We start from the raw sequence: 12412 nt of genomic DNA on the forward strand, positions 1-12412 counted from the left end.
CTTACTGTATTTTTTGGTTTAATATTTATCTGACGATTATTCTTAATCTGTTACTAAAATATAGAAATTTATTAAGTAGAGCGCTGTTTTGTTAGGTAAAAGTATTGTCTGTTTTGGTTAGACACGCACACGCACAACTTCGTTTTATATTTTAATTTTAATATATTTGCTTAACGTTACCTTGTAGTCCTGAAATTCATGGAAAACGGGTAAATGAAAGTAAAACTGAAATAAGAATAGTAATTATTGTAATATACTTTTAATTTCACGTTGAAGTTGGTTTATGCAGATTAAAGAAACCAATAAGAAAAATTCAATTTTACAAAATTAACTTTTGACTGTTCACATTTGATAATAATTGCTGATTTTTTTTTTGCGCTTTCCCGATTCACCAATGTAGATAGATACACACGAGTTAGTGTGTGTATAACATCCGGGAAATTAATTATTTTTCAGAAAAAGTCATTAAACTGAATTTTTGGGAACTGTTATTTCTTGTTTATTGATTTATATGTAGTGTAATAGTAATAATTTAATTATACCGTAACTAAATGTTTCTACAAATACATCATTTGTTGGCTGAATTTTGGAAAAGTTTACATTTTCGTTTAATTTCATTCTCGACTGATATTGAAGCAAAGTAAGTTCAGAAGTCGAAAACATCTTTATTAATATTATAGGAAAGCAAATACGTTATAGATAAAATGTGTTGTTTTTCCGACATGAGAACCCACCTGATTTAGAAGTCGAGAATTCCAGTTTTCCCGATGTGGTGACAAAGGCCTTAGGTCTTTGGACTTTACGTGTTATTTCCTGGAATAGTCTTTGAAAGTTTTTAGGAGTACAAATGTTCAGCTAGAAGGATTTTTCTTCTTCTTTAAGGTAATTTTTCCTTATGCGTTTTTATATAAAAACATGGAAGGAAGAGTTTTTTATTTCTTGGACCTACGTGGGTCTGATATTTATAAACTTAGTAATATATTTATATCCTTAATGATATTAAATTTACAAGTCGCATTAAAAACAAATAGACTATAAGATATTTTCCAATTTTCCAGTGAATAATACGTAAATTCCAGATAGACCTAACCACGGCGTTTGTCACCGTCACCGTATCGGAAAAATCGCGAATAAAATCAATTTTTTTTCAAAATATAGTTTCTGACAGTCCTTTTGGCATGTAACAATTTTTCTTGTGTTGTAAGTTTTTAAATGGTATGTTGCATAATCTTACCAGCGTTATCAAAGATTATGAGTTGTCTTCGATCAAATATACTTAATCAGGTTAATTACCGCGTTCGTGATCTATTCGCTGCTTACTAATTACATTAAACTTTTACCTATGTTACTTTTGAATTATGTATCGTAATGGCGGAGATGGTTAGTGGCTGATTTTCCGTTTGGGAAGTTAACATTTAGTACTGGCTAGACCTATAGTGACATTGATGCTATCGAACCTTGATAGTGCTTTCCTATTTCCAGCAATGCATTTTGACTTTCCAAGATTAAAAATCAAGGTTGTAACATGATTTAAGTTAGAACAAGGAACGTTGATGTCCGAGACTTCGATTAAAAACTGTACTACTTATATGAAGTACTACTTATAAGTATCATACAAAATTTCCTATTAATGAATCAATGTTGGATTGTTGTGCGTGCGCGCGCGTGTGCGTGTATAGAGGGTGATTTACGTAGTGTTACTGGCAATTTCTGAGCTTATTCTACTTGCGGAAATAATGGAAATAGTTCATGTGAACACGGGTCCAGAAACGCTACATTAGCGAGTTACGGTTAGCAAAGGATTTCGCTCTGTCCGTTTCTGGGCAAAGAGCGAAATAAAATCATACGGAAATTCTAGGAACTCAAATTAAGGGGTAAAGTTGTTGATATCTTATGGTTTTTGATCTGAAAAAAGAATAAAATAGGCTCTAGAATTGTATCTCAAGCAGTTTTCATAATATCCGACGTAAAACAGAAAAAATTATTTTCTAAAAACACGTTTTTCATGTTTGCTATAATTCAGAAACTTTGTTAAACGAGTAATAAATGAGTAAAATTTATTAACAAAACTTGCAGGTAATTTAATCTTGAGAAAACCGATGTAAAATAGCCCAGAAAAAAAACAAAACAAGTTCCAAGAAATATGATTTTATTACTAATATTTATCGTATGAAAACAAAGGGATTACGCTTACAAATCACGTTTGCTTTCTTAGGAAGTTCAATGATTTAAAAAATTAATAAAATAAAGAAAAAAACTAAAAAATGTTATTCAGACAATAAAGTTTATGTATCTTTCTTGAATTTACTGTCAAATTGAAAATTTGAGTAATTCTGATTTCGTAAATTGATATTGCAGAAATCAGCTGACCAACATGTATTTTATGTCGTGTCATCAGTGCATTGCATGTTCTGCGTTACTCCTGTTTAATTTTTGCCAGTACAATTTAATTTAAGGGTATGTGTGTGTGTGTGCGTGTGTGTGTTTTGGTTTTAATTGTCATATTGAAGCAAACTTTTGTTATTTACGATTGAGGAATACGCCGACCTTGTATTTATCTTGGGGGGTATGTGTGATGGAAATACATTTGCTGCTGTTGTAAATTATCAGAGACAGATTTCCTAACCGCAGAATTACAAATTTTAAAACAATTAGTGAAATATTCCATACGCTACGAGAAACGGGTACACTTCCCAGCATTAGTACTCACCGCGACCGTTCTGCCCATGATGATGCCGATATTGATGAAACCATTATGGAGGCTACTCTATTCAGTCCGAACATTAGTACGCGTCGCCTTTCCCGGCGGATCGGAGTTTCCCAGTCTGCAGTGTAGAGGACAATTCGTAACAGCAAACTGTATCCGTATTATAGTCAACGAGCACAAAATCTTCAAACAAGAGATCCTCCTCTTCGTTTGGAAATATTGCAATACCGCCGATTGCACAGGTTCATTTTATTGACTGATGAGTCTCTGTTACTCTGGATGGTAGCAATAACCTTCGCAATGAATACATAGGCAGAAATCAATCCACACACGACAGTAGAACGTAATCTCCAACACTAATTTAGGGTTAGTGTGTGGTGTGTTCTAATTTACACGATCAGCTAACTGAACCGTTCATTCTCTCAGAACGTCTAATTTCCGACATTTACTTAGAATTCCTTAAGGATCAATTGCCGCTGCATCAAGTTGCCGTATGTACTTTGAGCACGATGCCTTCCCACTTCTCACGTGCCGTATCGGCATACTTAAATGAGAAATTTCCAAATCGATTGATTGGCGGCTGGGCCACACTCCTGGCCACAAAAATCATTTGATCTAACACCGTTAGATTTTTGCGTATGGGGTTGGATGAAATGTATTATATACAAGAGAAAAGTTCATTCACGTAAAGAGTTGCTTGCTCGTATTAAAGATGCACAAATTAAGGAAAGTCGTGCAGAATTGCGGAGAGCAACGTTATCGATCCGAAAGGGTGCAGCCAAATGTATTGAAATAGAAGGACAAATTTTTGAAAATTTACTGTTAACTTTATTAAATGTATCAATTACATTTGTATTTTTTTAACATTGTATTAACTGTATTTTAACTTCATTTTCTCTAGTTTATAGCATTTAAGAGTTTTCATACGGTAAGTGTTAGTACGAGTAACAAAATCAGATTTTTTGAAAATCTTTTTCATTATTTTTGCTAGTAGAATGAGCTCAGAAACCGCCGGTAACATTGTGTGAATCACTCTGTAATATATATAAATAAAATGAACAAATATATATATATATATATATATATATATATATATATATATATATATATATATATATATATATATATATATATGTTGGGTTTTCCTCTCACGCCTGGGAAGATAGGAGGGTCTAAGTAGTTCCACTTTCCGTGGATATTACCGTTATATCCGTTATCCGTTATTATATCCGTGGATGTTACCATTGTCAATTTTCATTTCTTATTTTTCGTTTCATTATTTTTAAATTTATATTCTGCGTTAATATGCCAGTTTTTTAAATTATATTTTTAATTTTCATTATTTTTACAATGAGAACAATGAAAATATATTAATATTTTCTGTGTTAAAACTAACATAGCATCATACAAAAAAAATATCCAGTATTCTTTTAGTAATTTATTTTTTATACAAATCTACTGTTACAAGTGAAATCTATTTGTCTCAAAGAAAATAGGAACTTCACAGAGGGGTGCAAAAATTAAGCCTGTATTAACATTTTAATTAAAATGTTTTAATTTCGGGTTATGTTAAAATTAAACAGAAATGAGGAAACGGTATTGCGCATCTTTTTTGGTTCATGAAATATAACGTAAATTAACGCGCAAGATGTTTAGTGGACATTTATCAATAATCCGATTCTGTAATGAAGTCGATAATTTTATGTTTTTATCTTTATTACCAGCATTTCAGAAACGTGTGAAATCTTTGTACATCCTTATATTGCAGAAGGATAAAATTTCTCTATATTAAGTATGGATTAAATTAAAAAAAAATAATGAATTTATTTTCTGAAAAAATAGTTCAAATCTGGGGAACTGGACATAAATTATAAGGCTTTGAAAAATTCATGCTAATTGTTGATGTGTACCTACAATTGTTGATTGTAATTCGTACAATTAAATATCGAAACTTCCAGTACAACATTCGGCAGTGTTACAGTCACATCTGTATTTTATGCATGTATATAAGTAGATTAGTTTACATATGTATATATCCGAGTTTTCTACAGCATTATTTTTCAAATGACTTCATTTTACTCTTTGAGTTTAGGGTTATTTCGTTTCTCCTGTACTGTGGAAACAAAGTGTTAATTTTTGCCCTGAAACGTCATAGCGGCCCGGTGAGGAAATAGGATCTTAGCTGTCTGTTGCCCACTTCTTTCTTTTATATCTCGTTTTAAGCTTCTACTGGTATTTTAATATTTTAAAATCGGTTGAAACATTTTTAACAAAACATTATTCATTTATTAGTGATTATTAATAACTTTATTTACACAGAGAATGGCGTCTAGATACATGTTTCTTTACAGACTGGATGAAGATTGTTTATTTGCTGGTGATTATTGGTAATTAACAGAGTTTTATAAATCTGTTGCGTTAAGGGCCTTATTATAAACGAACGTAAACCCATATTTGGGCGTGACGACAAACTACTTTGACGTATTTATTAATTGTTATAATTATATTAATTTTAAATAAATGTAACATTGTACGTTTGTATTGAACATTTTAGATAAATGTATATCGGAATGGAATGGAATGCAAAGTTGGCGGGAGTTTATAGATTCTCCCTACGGATCGCAGAACCTGGACAGTGTCCCTTGCTGCTGGATGATTCTATCGGGCGTGTTTTTAAAGGTTTATTTTAGGTGACGGGTCTAATTTTTCAATTTTTGTCTTATTTAGTATTTTGTGTTTTTAAGGACGGATTTAATTGCATTCCAATCCGTTGTTAAACCAGCGCTATCGAATCCATTTTATGGGCCGACCGCGGAAGGCTAGGCTTATGAAACCTGTCCTCCCGACGTAATTTCCCTTCAGACCGTCCACTGAAGTCCTTTCGGTGCTAACGCTTCATAGGCTAGCAGGAATACGCCACAACGGGGCACTAACTGTATGGAGGGAGCAATTGCGACTCCTCCTTCTCCGGAGGAGTCGCAATTGCTGATTTAAGTTAATTTAAATGTAAGTTTTAAAAGGAGAGGTTGAGTAGAAACTCTTCATCCACTTCTATGATGGCTGCCTTTCGGGACGCATCTCTGCTGGGCTCTTTTCCGGACTCCTGTCCGTGATGTTGGGTCGAGTAGAGGGTCTTCTTCCGATGACCTCTTCATTCTTCTTTGGCCTACACCTTCCGAGAATTGGCAGTAACCGAAGTTACATACCATTAACCTTACTGTTCCCATGGCCCCGAAGGGCTGAACGGGGGAAAGTGCAGGTTTCTTCTTTCTTCCATGCTCTCAGTGGCTGCTGGGCAGGTGACTGCTGAGCTGATGACTGCTGGGCTGATGGCTGCTGGGCTCATTCCCTCATTCTTCTTTCTTGAAAGGAAAGGGAATAGGGAACTTACAAATTTAGTGATACCTATTCGCGATCGCGGTTTTGGGCGGCGATCGCCTTTTCAGAAGAAGTAAATAGAAGTTCTTTACGCTACATAATATTAATCTCCAGACACACGTGTGTCCGGGAAGGGTTTGGGGGGACCGCGTGGCCGCAGTGAAGAAACCATGTTTGTTTGTTGTGGTGGCTGCTGTGAGTATCTGTAACAAAAGAAACAGAACACGAGAAAAAAAAGAAAAAAAAAGGAATTTATATTTTCTTTCTATTTTGGGATGACGGGATTAAAGGAAGGGCGTTTCCCTCTCTATTTCGGCGAGTGCTTAGCCAAAGACCAAGACGGCACGACGAGTCGCTCCAAACCCACGCCTCTCACGTTTCTGAAACAAGAGAAACAAAACACACGCACGAAAAGAAATAAATGGCGTTTTTTCTCTTACCCTCAATATTGTTGTGGCAGAGTTCCACGTCTGCAGAGCGGAAGTTGTGTCTGGAAAAAAACACAACTTACCGCATTTTGATGTCCTGAGACCGTATAACTCGCTGACTTGTACAGTTTACACTTGAAAACCATTCACTCGCGACCCCGGAATCGTTTATGACGCATTTTCCGTTTGTGTCTCATGCGATATGGAGATCCCTAAGTCTGGTTTGTCGATTCTCGGCTCCCACACCGCACCATCACGGTGGTTCGTCCAGTACGGCGTGAGGCCGCTTCCTTACACCTGTCGGGGTTGGGTCCTCTCGGCAGATGTCCCGAAGATGACTGTGTTCGGACACAGTCGCTCTCCCGAACAGTCTGAGCGCCTGCGCCACCCTCACCTCGGACACGGATTGCAATCTCGCATCGGATCGGAGAGTGGCGTTCCTGACGAACCACGGAGCTCCAAATATCGTCCGCAACGCAATGTTTTGGACGGCCTCAATCTTCTTTTGAAGCGAGGAGCTCAACACTGTCCTCCATGCCGGGTAAGCATATGTAAGAATCGGCAGTACGTACAGCCGAAAGATAAGTAACTTAGTTGCCAGTGGGTACGGGCTGGCACTGTTCAGCACTGGGTATAGTGAGGCTCTGGCGGCCTTAGCCCTCCGGGTCACATAATTAACATTCGCCGAAGGTAAGCCGCCTGTCCAAGACCACCCACAGGTACTTAACCGTTTTCTCGAAAGGGATTTTCTCCCCTGAGATTTCCAGCTGCCTGGACGGTTTGCGTGTCTTGTATGTGAACATCACGGCCACCGATTTTTCACCGTTGACCCTGATTCTCCACATATCGAGCCACGGTTCCACTAAATCCAGTTGCCTTTGGAGCCTCCGAACCGCGTAATCCACATTTGCGGATTTGTAGAAATATGCCGTATAAATGTATATCGCTGTTATATTAGTTTTACTTGTTAATATGTGCCAGTGTTTGAGAGCTGAATGTAGCAAACATCAATACATATTGTTTAAAAATTTCATTACGCCAGTGTTTCATCATGGGTTTTTTTTTAATGAATCTATCTTCAGTTTTTTTTTTTTTTGTAGAACTGTTTGTGTATTTAATTACTATAATGTTGTCTTTTCAGTTAAAAAAAAAAATATTAGGTATATTTCATTTATTTAGGGGGGAAATCCTCCTCTTAATTAAATTAGACGGATAATTACTCTACATTCTGTGTGTGGATTATTCCATACTTGAAATTAATTATTCTATATTACGATGATTATGTACGGTGTTAATTTTAAATACCTGTTTAAAAATTGTTTTTACGTTTTAAATGATTGTTGACCGTGCGAAGAGAGATCCTGTTTTAACTCGATTTTTTCGCAGTTAGTCGGTTTGTGACCGATTTTGACCCAACACTTTTTTTAATGTTTATAAAGTTTTGCAATAAAGTTCTTTGCTATTAGGCGGAACGACGTACATATAAAGATTTATGAATTTTGCGTTTCAAAATAAGATGTGCTATCTCTCAGTCATCTTTTGAGTAATATCCGATTTTCCAGGAAACGGTACTTACGGTTTGCGAATACAGTACGATTATTTTTGTTACTGTTAAAACTTCACAAAAAAAAAGGTCTGTTCGTCAATTTCGTTCTATACTTTAATTTTTACTGAATTGTAGAGCTCATCATAGTTGTAGAGCTCAAATTGTTAAATTTGAGCTCTATTAATTATTATTTTGGATTTTTATTAAATGAAAAAAGAAATTACACTAACCTCAAAACTGTGAAATTAGGTTAGGAAGTACACAAAATAGATTAAGGACAAACGTACGTGTGCAGAAACTAGAGTTTCAGGCTTTAGTCGGCTAATAATCATTTACTACCATCACCTGCTAATGGTAAGTATATTCCTACAAAAAACAAGACAGATATAAAATATATCATTTTTTAAATTAACTTTAAATCATTATTGGCAGGAGGGATTATTTGGTCAAAATTAAAAATATTTCCTATGAAAATTGTTTCTCTTTTATTTAGTAATTTTTGTTTTATTTGACTTATTGTTAAATTAATTTTGAATAAGGAAAAAAATTATTTTTCTTAAGCGAACAGAGCTCCGTTTGGATTCTGACAAAACGTTTCTATCACTACTGCTGCAAATTTTATGTGCTTTATTTTTGAAGTTTTGTTTTGTTTAAATATATCTTGAAAATTTTAATTAATTTTGAGGAAAAGATTGTTGGATTGGGTGAATATTCTGTAGATATGTATTTATCATAGCTATAAGAGTAACCGGTTTTATTAAAATCGGTACCGCTGTTGTTAACATTATGAGTAAAACGTAACTAATAGAATTGTTCTCGGTTTAAAATGGAACAGCAGTGGCCTGGTTTGTATAATTTAAAAAAAAATAAATAAAACATTAAAGCAGGAAACGCTATTATTTTAGGAATATATTGTGCGGAAAAGTTAAATTTCATGATGTGCTATTCATGAATGGTTTCATGATAATTCATTCATTTTTACAAATATTACATTAACACATTAATAATTAATGTGTTAAAACTTAAAGCAATTATTGTTGAAAAACCATTTTTTGGATTTACGCCGTATTAAGTACGGAAAATAATGAATGTCGATTTTGATGCACACAATACTGCATGCAGTCTGTCGTCTCAACTTCTAGTTAAATTTCGCAGCTTGCATTCTGGTATGCCAATCGTCTCGCATTCGATTGCTGATGGCTGTCTTTAGCTTGATAGTGAATGTGATTTTTCGGCGTACACTTTAGGTGTTAAATAACCCCACAAGAAGAAGTCGCATCCCAAAGTTCGGGTGAATAGGGTGGCACTCAGGTGATGTCCATATAGGGAAATTAAACGTTCCGAAAAAATCCTCATTAACACTTTCATCGAAATCCTATCCGTTTTGAATGTTGCCTCATTCTATTGAAACTACAGTTCGGCTTGATTTATACTCCTTTGAAGTTCTGCAAGATCGAAGTGTTGCAGAACGATATTTTATTTACCTTTCTGCATTCACCGTACTTGTTTGACCGCCTTCTTAAAAAAGTACGGGCCGATGACCTTGAACTTCGCCAGTCCATACCACTGTGACTTGTATGTGTAGTTATATGGTTGTCTTGGATTTGTATCGGATCGATAATGGATCTACTGTTTACAAGCACGACCAGAACAAGTGGAAATCTGATTCATCTTTTATGAGGATTACTGTGTTTTCTGTAGGGTTGGAAATTCAAGTCAGAATGCAGTATTCTTCTTAGTTCGAGTGAGAATGTTCAAATCGGTGGAATGTCGACGCGCCAAACGCCGAGGGCTAGCACCTTCAGTCGCTCGTCTTACCTGTTCAGTGTTTTCTGGTGCGCATACGGATTTCAGCATTCCGACGATTTTCATCTTAGCCTGTTGAAAAATTTGTTGTAAATGATGTCACGTTTTAGAGCACATATAGATTGCCTAAGAGCACGAATAAGTTGATGCTTATTTTTTTTGGAGTCTTTAGGAGGAGATAAAGCAACTGTATTTTGAAAGGGTTGCGATTTTATTATTATTTTCGTGTAAAACAATTTTTTGTGTGTATCATGTACTTGAACGTACCAGTCTTACAGATTCAAGGTTGGAAGTCAGAAATGACATATTCTTAAAATTGCATTTTGCGAATCTATGTAATTATGGTAAAATGATGTGATTTTTGTTGTTATATAAAACTACAATCTTTTATTGATTTTTCGTGAAAAAAATATTTCGTTATTTTTATTTTACGGATAGCTACTCGGTAGGATCTTTGTTACAATATTTCAACTGTTTTGTTGAAAAAAAAATATATCAGGGCAGAATATAACTTTTTTTTATCGTTTTGGTTTCTTTTGACTGTTTAAAAGAAGAAAGATTACATTCTGTTCTTTAGGCTAATATATTTGAATACAAAACGAATTTTTTTCAAAAGATGAAACATTAGTTGGCTGCGGAATTGTGGTGAATAAACATAGTTTTGTGTTTAGCAACATGTAAACGATAACTTAACAAAACAAAGTTATGATTGGCGTAAAGTAGGAAAAATTATTCAGAAAATAATGTTTCTTGACAGGCTGTAAAAAATTTATTAAAACATAAATTTTAAATATCCTAGTTTAAATATTGTATAGGTTCTTTTTAACGAAAAGTAAGAATTATTTAGATACTTTCCCTCATTTGCATTAAGGTTCCTCTGAGAAAGTAATAGACATTTTTTTTTGTGTTTAAGGGCGAAAAACTCCTGGGCGTTATCATCGCCCGGAATTTTATTAATAAAAGGGTAATATAACTTCAAAATAATAAAACTCATAAGGTATAAAATTAATATTGATCATACAATAAAAATTTATTAAAACAAGAGTCAAGAAGGTAAAATAAAACTCAAAACTAATACCGCAGACGAAGTCTTTATAAAATAAAAGTTAAAATAATCGAATAAAGAAACTATATAAAACTTACCTAATTCCGATGGGTTGTGCAAAAGGCTCCCTTCTCGGATAATAAAATTAAAGACATAGAACCAAAAAAAATCAAAATTGAAAGTAAAGGTTAAAAATTATCAACAACTCTTCTAGTATAAAAATATGTATGATAATATTAAATTTACAGTCACTCTGCAGTGGGCGTTGAACGGCTTGCAATGTAAATAACAAAATCGTCAACGAATAGAGAACATGAGACAGGAGCCTGTACACAATTGGTAATACTGTTTATGGCTACAGAAAATAAGGTGGCACTTAATACACCACCTTGAGGTACTCCATTCTCCAAGATGACACTATATGAGAGTGAATCGTCCACACAAACATGAAACGTTCGGTGATTTAAGAATCCCCGGATAAAAGCAAGCATATTGCCCTTGATTCCCCATCCCATGAGGGTGTTAAGAATACCACATCGCCAGGCCGTGTCGTACGCCTTTTTTATGTCGAAGAAGATAGCAACGAGGTGGCGGCGGTTTAGGAAGGCGTTTTGTGTGGCTGTTTCCATTGACACTAAATGGTCAATGGAAGATCGTCCTTGTCGGAAATCACACTGTTCCGAAGAAAGAAAGCCATGTTTCTCCAAGTACCACGCAAGCCTGCGGTTTCCCATTCTTTCCATTATTTTACACAACACGCTTGTTAAAGAAATAGGGCGGTAGCTTGAGGGATCGGTTTTGTCTTTACCAGGCTTTAGTACTGGTATAATAAATGCTTATGACCAGCCGGGCGGAAAGACTTGTTCGGAGAATAAACCATTGTAAATATTTAAAAGACGTTGTAGTGCTGAGTTAGGAAGGTGTGAAAGCATACAAAGGCGAACGTTGTCTGGTCCTTTCACTATGTTTTCGTTGGGTTTTGAAATGGAAGGCCGGCCGGACCGGGGATCATCGTCGACTGATTTGTGGCCATCTTTGAATTTCTTGAACCTAATTTGTTGTCCTAACGTGGGAAAAATCATTGCCGTTGTTTTCGAATTTTTTTTCTCGAAAAATCGTGAAATTTTTCGAAAAGTTTCAAAACAACTACCACTGTTCCAGATAGAATTTTAAAATGCTTGCTATGATGTTAGGACCTGTTATTGGTGCTCTAAGGCTTGATAAATCAAACCGTGTCGCGGTGGATTCTACGCTTAATCTTTTTATGTGTCTTCTGTCTGAGTTTCTAAAATAATTGTTTTACTTGTCGCACAGCTCCTTTTTAATTAAGATTGTCATATGCTCTATCAGAAATTATTATACTTTTAAATAATCATAAAATGTATTGTAATATTCCTTCAAAATAAACATTAGCCAATACATAAAAAAAAACACTTTTTACTTGTGTGAAGCTCTTGGATTTAGTATCTGCACTTCATCAGTACGTCCGTCCGTTGCTATAT

At 35.0% G+C, this 12412-nt stretch overlaps 1 protein-coding gene across 1 annotated transcript in view; it reads left to right on the plus strand.

The window, feature by feature from the left end:
* c12.2 (von Willebrand factor A domain-containing protein c12.2) overlaps window positions 1-12412 on the plus strand; it is a 168237-nt gene that overhangs the window by 37808 nt on the left and 118017 nt on the right. The gene's annotated exons all lie outside the window — the stretch shown is intronic.

Source organism: Lycorma delicatula, chromosome 1 (assembly GCF_047948215.1).
Source record: "Lycorma delicatula isolate Av1 chromosome 1, ASM4794821v1, whole genome shotgun sequence".
Lineage (NCBI taxonomy): Eukaryota > Metazoa > Arthropoda > Insecta > Hemiptera > Fulgoridae > Lycorma > Lycorma delicatula.